This window comes from Argiope bruennichi, chromosome 8, assembly GCF_947563725.1.
Source record: "Argiope bruennichi chromosome 8, qqArgBrue1.1, whole genome shotgun sequence".
Taxonomy (NCBI): Eukaryota; Metazoa; Arthropoda; class Arachnida; order Araneae; family Araneidae; genus Argiope; species Argiope bruennichi.
Window position 1 is genome coordinate 52,917,607 of NC_079158.1, and position 8,093 is coordinate 52,925,699.

Below are 8,093 nucleotides of genomic sequence, written 5' to 3' on the forward strand. Positions count from 1 at the left end.
ATTTTTATTTGACTATTTCATCGGCTGGAGTTATTTATTTCTCTGAATGATAGTTTATTTTTTCACTTTTCTTTCTAATATGACTTTTATCCCTTCATTTAAAATAACTAAAAAGAACTAATAGACAATTATTATAAACAGGCTAGTTTAGTTTGATAGTAAAAAAATAAGGAAAAAAATCTTTGCGACAATAGTTAAAAAATACACGAATTTTACCAGTGCTCGTATCATTGAAAATAATTATAAATATTTTTCTGAAACTGTGAATTTTGACGATCAGGAAAGAAATATTCTATTGTATGTAAACTATAAGGAAAAATCGCCTTGTTTAAACTAAAATATAAACAAAAGATATAGCAATCATATCATGGAATGTAGCAAGTTAAAGTAACCAAAAAATAAATTTGAGAAACAAAAAAATTACTGTAGATTTATTGATTAAGTTAAAGTACGTCCATCAGTATCAAATAAAAATATCTTAATATTATTTTTGATCATAAGTATGATTTTTCCCCACGTAACTGAAATGCATAACAAATAACAATCGGCGGAAACATATATCTTTTAAATAAGAAGTAATCGTTAACTGGTCATCTTAGAAAAGGAAAAAAAAAAAAAAAACTATTTACGATAATGATAAAAAAAGGAACAAAACATGTTTCCTACAAACTTTATTTTATGCAGTTGATAATTTCGTTAAAAATATTTTCGATATGAGCCTTACTCATGATTTCTCAAAAAATGCTACTGCTATGTCATGAAGACAACGACGATTTCAATGTAGCAAATTTCTTTAGCAAATTCCAAATTTCTTTTTTTAGATATATTTTTAAAATTGTGTTCAAGTTATAACTAATAATGAATTAAAAAAGAAAAAAATTTAAAAAATTTCAAATTTTCAATGAACACTTAAATTTATCATTTCATACAATTATTAAAAAAAATTTTTCTTATATTAAATTTTTGAATATCAGAATATTTTGATTGTCTTATTTCTATCATTTTTGAGCATTAGAAACAAATTAATATTCTTGGTTAATTGTTTTTCACATATTAGTAGGTTAATAGTAAATCTTTCTAGCTCTAATCCGTAGGTTAGTGAACAAAGATTTTCATAACTTGACTATTCTTTAAAGTAACTACTATCATTAAATTTTCTAGAAATGGAAAATCCCATATCATAAACCGTACTATTCGAATGAATTAGTATTTTACTATTTTTTGAAGGTAAAAAAAAAGAAATCTAATCAAAATATAGCAAATATTTTAAGTTGAGTAAAGGTATGTAAGAAAATCGGTAGCTTAAAATTTTTTGCAATTTTTTCAGCAGATGTTTAAAAGCTACTGAGTTTATGCCCATTCCTATTCACAAAATGACGATTTTTGAGCAAAAACGCAAAGTTGCTGCCTGTTATCTCCGTTAAATTAGTCTGGAATATAGAAATTCCACAGACAGTTGACAAAAAATATTTGCATTCCACACAGATAAAAAATAATTACGCAGGAAAAACAGTAAAGATCAGCCTGCCTGAGAGGGCCCAACTAATATTTGTTGCGTAAGAAAACCATATTTTGTCAAATAAATGTTACAATAGACTTGATGATGAAGAAATCACATTGTTTCCGAGCTATAATGATTAAAAATTTCGTCTGGTTTAGGATTTAAAAACCAAAGTAAATATTAGCATTTATGTATTTTCCAGTTTGTTTAGTGTCCTTTCCATGAAACAAATTTTCAGACATTTACGCATTGGCACTCCAGCAGACAGCTTACGAAATAAGGACAGACACAAATCAATAAGTTTTTGACTCGAAAAGAATTACAGCTGCAAAGAAAACTATACTAATTATGCAAGAGACAACTATTTAAACAACTGAAAATTGATGTCATGAAATGTTACACAATATGAAAACATTCAGTCATGTCCTAAGACATGTTTTCACTTAAATTTTCCATAATTAGCTTTTAAATGGCAGTCAGTGAAAAATATTTTTAAGCTTCTTAACGTAAATTGAGTTTAGAGAAGGGTAAAATATTAAAATGAAACAGAGCATCGATACAAAACCGTGTGATAAAAATTGGAAATATCGAGAGGTATTGCACTGCAAATGAAGAAATTCAATTGTATTGCGCATGGTTGCTATGAAGTATGATGTTTCAAATTAATATTTTAGTTTCAGTATCATAGAATGAATTTTCTAGAATGACTGAATATGTTATGCATTCTTATTAAAACAATGGCTACCCTCCTTAAATGCATCGTTTTCATCAGTTATATTTCATATACAATAAATTTATATTTAACTTGTATATTTAAATTTTAACTTCGTGATTCCTAATTTAATAACAATGTTTATTTGGTAAATTACATTTGGTTTAATTAAAATTCTTATTGAACAATTAAATTAAAAATAAAAGGAAAACCAATTGCTGATTTTTGTATTAAAAATTTATTATTCTGCTACTAAAAAGAATTAGAAGCAAAATAAAAAAAAAACAGATTAAAAACAGTATTATAGAAATATATATATATATATCGTTTATATAATCGTTATATTAATAATAAATTATACTAGCGTTTCAAAAAGCATTTACTTTTTTTGTTTATCTCATAAGGAATACATTTTCTTACAAATTAAAAAAATTATTAAAATTAAAAAAAATAATGAAAATTTAAAAAAAAATTAGAAAAACTTTCAGACGACAACTGAACGATCAGCTTTTTTTATTGATTTTTTTTTCATTAATTTTTTTACACGTTAATATTTTCTTAAATTTAAATCAGTAAGGCATTAATTTTATATATATTAGTATTTATTTATATGCGTATTAAAATATGATCACAGGTCTCCGTATGCATTCCTTATTGAATTATAACTTTTTTTTACTCCCTTCTCCCCCTTTTATTACTTACCAGATTTTACTATGTGAATGGTGACTTTTGTCCTAATTTATAGAAAGTATATCTGTTTTAATTTTTTAAAAAAATGTATGTAAAAGACAAGAACGATGGTATTTCACAAAGTTTTTTTTTTGGAACAAAATTTTATTTCCGTTTATTATTTATTTATTTTTGCTTAAAATATTTCCGTTTGTTTAGAAGAAAACTGATTTTTAAAAGATTCAAAAATAATCCACAGTAAAAAAATAAGAGATTTAGAAGCAACAGAAGATAAAAATTTCTTTTTCCTCTTGAATAAATAATGAAATTCATCAGAAAAAAAATACGAAACTCTTATCCGAGGTATTCTAAAAGAGGAAATCCATTCACGGAAGTTATTGTGAAACCAAATGGAAAAGAAACTGACTACAGAGTATTTTTTCAGCATGTTTTCAATTGAAATTTTAATCTTAAAACTAAGTATAAATTGATTTATACTAGCGCGTTTTCAGATAACGTGAACTTTTTTACGTTAGCGGAAATTCGAACTACAGAAATAAAAAAATTTATTGCCATTCATAGGCTTCCTTCTTCATCATATTTATTTTTATTATGAGTAAAAAAAAGATAAAAAGGGTTTTTTTGGAAGGGAATTTATTTTCAAAAAAAAAATTTCTTGTGGAATTTTTTTATGACATCCCATTTTTTTTTTTTTTTGCTTTGTCCGCAAGTGATTTTATTGAGCTACACATTACTTTTAAACAATATTGAAAGTTTTACAAAGTTAAGAAAAATTTACAATTATATATTTCTTTTAAATTGGGTTTAGCAGACTATTTCAAACTCTAGAACAATCTGCTTAATGAGGTAGGTTTTTTTTTTGAAAGTATCAATAAACTTTCCAGTTGCATTTGTTGTAACATGCATGTTAGAAATGGGAATTGCGATTCAGAGATTAAACAATTTATCAAAGTTTTTTTGTTTGTTTTTTCACATGTGGAAGATTTCTTGTTCTTTATATTACGAAATCTTCGTCGGATGGCAAGTTTCAAAATTTATGACTGTGTTCAGATAAAGAAAACGATGCTTGAACTCGATGACCATTCTCTATATTTTATACCATTTTAATTTAAAGACTTTGTTTCACAAGAGTTTCGACATAAATCAATATGAAGCACACATACATACAAAGAAAAGAATTTTTAACGAAGGAAAAATCGAAATTTCAGTTAATAATCTTTCAAACAATAGAACTTCAGGCAATGAAGCACCGAGCTTGCTCATAATTTTCGTATATTATTAAGCATTATTATTATTATTTGTCGCACACAATTAAAGAAAATATCGACATTTATTTGTTTGTTGAGTTTTGTCATCATAATCAGAAAATCAGCAATTCTGTTAAAAATAATTTTAGGGGCATATGATAGAATAAGTTAACTGCTGTGTCCAAATCTTTCAATCATTTAAACAGCAAGATAAATTTGAGACAAGTCTCGACTACATATGAGATGTTTATTGTTTAACCGGATTTTAAATTCTCCTTTTTAACTAATTAAAATTCATTAAATCAAACAAATTGAAACACTGTTATTCAAACTAGGCAAACTTTTATCCTGTGATAATAGAAAGCCTTCTTAAATAAATAAAAAAACATTGCTTGCATTTGTGAATCAAATATGTTTTTTTCCCTAGACGCAATAATATAGTCATCTAGTCATCACCATCATCGAGAAATGAACCGCACACGCGCGCACACACACACACACACATACACACACACAAAAAACTTAATTCGGAAAGAAGTGAAAAGTATAATGGAGGCAAAAACTTAAACGTAATTATGCCAAATTTTGACAACATTCATCTGTCGATATCCCCCCTTAATGTGGAAATACCTGCTTATTATGCACAGCACCTTAGCATAACTTTTTTTAACCTAAGGACTTTAATTTATTATTAGGACAAAGTAAAAGATACAAGATATCTTACTCACGTGAAAGAGAAAAACGTGCATCATCATGATTCAGTTATCTGAAAACTATTTTTATTTCACTTAGAGTAGTAGTAAATTGAATTGCGCAATCTGGGGTATAATACCTTAATTCTCCTCGAACATTTACGTGTTTTTCTTATCAAATCGATAGGAATTTTTCGGGCGAAATTTTCCTTGTCTACATTTTAACCATCTTCCCAGAATTCAGCATCGAGATGTTACATACGACTTTTTTTTTTTAATCCGTAATGTCTGTTGCATGTGAATTTAATCTTCACCCAGGAATTAAAATTATGAATAATCAATTTCTTTTAATAATTTCGGGCAAAACAATAATTCAAGAAAAAAAAACTGAACAAAAATGTAAGAAATTAGTATTAAAAATATTCAAGATATATGACGTAAGGTCCTAACTGAATGCCTTGTGCTCAGGGGCGAATTAAAGGCGGGCGCCCTTCTAAGGTCAGAGGTAGAAGTGGGCCCCAATTTGAAAGAAAAGCATAAAAATATTTCTTTCGCGACCTTCTTTTATGTCTGTCCGATGATTCCGTATTCTTGTCTCCGTATTTCTCAGAATTTAAGAATTTGTTACTTGAATATCATTATTTGCTGCCTTTATATTCTCTTTTACAATTTTAGCAAGTTACAGGCTCAGGATTTGTTTTATTCTCTCCTAAAGAATTAATTCTTGTCTTGGGTTTTGTCATAACTTTGTTGGAAAAAAAATCTATTTTTTTTTTCTATAAGCAAAAAACTTAAATCTATAATTATTTTAATAATATTTAATCAATAAATTTTCAAAATTCTTCAAACTTTTTTTCTTTCTTTTTTATTATTAGATGATACTTCAAATATGAAATTAAGTTTATCAATAAATATGATGTACTCACACTTATTTATTTATTTAATTTGTAATTGGATTTCTCAATATAAAGAATATTTCAACTTCTAATTATAACCAAAAATATATAAAATACAAAAAAGATTTTTGAGTTATTACATGCATGTGAAAAAAGCAATTTTCATACTTAAAAGGAAATTTGAAAGAAAAGTTTTTGAGTCTCTTTTCATAAAAATAAACCAAAAATAAGAAGAGTCATAAAGTAAAGAATTTCACTCTAAACCGCATCTAGAATTCACATCTATAATATATAACCGCAAGTATTATTAAATCTAGGTGGCAAAGTTTGTATTTATTACGAGAATAATTCTACATTTTAGGCCTGTTTGTATTGGTTACCAACTAAAATGAAAATTTCAGCAAAAAGCCATAGATTTCATTTTAGACACAGCGGAAATATCTCACTATGTTTCTTCATCAACATAACTTACTCAGAAGTAAGTTACTACTCTTGTAAATAAGAGAAAAAAATTTCAATAAAATAAAATCTGAATAAATGTTTTTTTTTTTTTTTTTTTTTTTTTTTTGCTTAAAAATTATTTACACAAGATTGCCCAATATCCTGACTTGTCATTACATTAAAAATACTAACAATAAAACTGCATCTATGCTAAAAATTATAACTAACATTGTGTTAAAAAATCTATCCTCAAATATTTCCTCCAGGAAATTCTTTACTTACACTTTATGGTTTCCGGGTATGACAGTTAATTTCGGAAACTTGAATAAAGAAGTTTATTCAGTCATAAAATTTTCTGAAAAAAGATTCTGTTCTATGGAATTACTTCATGTAATAAAAATATTTGGAAAGAAGTTGTATTTACAGTTTCTTGGTGATAATATGAAAATTATTTAATCTTTTAACATAATACTCTCAAGTACGTATGTTGGTTTAAATGCTTGTTAAATATTAGCTCAGACAGATTGAATTGAAATAATTAATTGATTTCATAATAATATTCGCATATTTCACTCAGTGTAAGCTTTAGCGATTTAAAAAAACTATTAATTTACATTTAGAAATAACAAATTACATATACATAAATAAATTTCAAAAAGCATAGTGTTTACTGATAATAGCATGATTTATGAATTTTTTTTGCAACCCATCTAATGCTATAATTAATTGTTGAAATTATTTAATAATTTAAACAATAAAAAAAATCTCCAACTTTTCATTAATCACTGAACATTAAGACTAGAGACATTTAACATTGAGAAGAATTATTTCCAGAGTATATGCACAACACAAATAAAAAGGGATAAATATAATATAATAATTGAATCAATAAAAATTATAACCCTCTTACGAGCACAATATTCATTTTTTTCGAATTCTTATTCATTATCAATGCATGAAAAAAATGTACAAATAAATAAAAAGTTTGTTTACAATTTAAAATCAGCATTAAAAAAAATGCCCACTTTTTATCCGTTTATATTTATTTCTAAGAACGAAGGATATACAGAATTTTCATTGTGAAATCAAGCAACGAGCAAAATATAAAACTAAAACTAAACTATTTTCTGTTTACACTTCCGTTAAAAATAAAATAGATACTTTTGAATGATTTTATCAAAGAGTATAATTATTTTAAAAAGAAATAAATTTAAATCAATACCATAATATTACGCAAAACAATTCAAAAATTTATGAAAAAAAAGCTAAAAAAATTAAGTGTTGCATTATTTCCTACTTTTATTTTAATATTAAAAAAACAACTTCATCATAAAGAGCGCTAGCGGAGAATTCTGCCATCCGATACTGATTGTAAACAAACTGAACATGTGCTTATAGACCCACACGTTAACATCACAGAACTTTTGTTTACACAGACTGACGATCACAATAAATCGATATTTATCCAATAAACACATCAACATAATTAAAAAAAATAAAAGCACGTGAGGCGCTTCACTTACTGACCGGCGAAATCAGATGAAATCACTAAGGTTGCGCTGGCCTGTGTCCTTCGGTTAGTCCATTGGATGTTCCAGCATCGATTAATCCGTCCGATTTGTCAGAACACATCCCCGACTGAGCTTCGTTCTCCCTCGATTCCGTTATGCGTGACGTCACGAGAGGCACCTGTGGCTTCCGCCAATGGAGAAGCGGCTTTCTAGGCCACAGGAATCAAACGTGGGAGATTTGGTTTAAAAAAAGAAATGATAGTTTCGCTTTTATTGTTCTCTTGTTTAATCATGGATCTTTTCTTTTTCTTTTTTTTTTATTGCAGTGATCAGTTTCGCTTTGTGGGTCAGATAGACGCCCTTCCGCTGGGTGGACGCAGGCGCTTTTCTGTTCTGTTTTGCG

General features: G+C 26.9%; 1 protein-coding gene across 2 annotated transcripts in view; it reads right to left on the reverse strand.

Annotated features, from left to right (window-relative positions):
• The window catches only part of LOC129981655 (uncharacterized), a 90,446-nt gene extending 82,619 nt beyond the window's left edge, over positions 1-7,827 (reverse strand). Inside the window, exon 1 of one of the 2 annotated variants that reach the window (XM_056092584.1) lies at positions 7,707-7,827. The gene's annotated coding sequence lies outside the window, so the exon portion shown is untranslated. Of the gene's footprint in view, positions 1-7,702 lie in introns of both variants that reach the window. The other variant, XM_056092585.1, reaches the window with a different exon arrangement.
• Between the last annotated feature and the right edge of the window lie 266 nt (positions 7,828-8,093).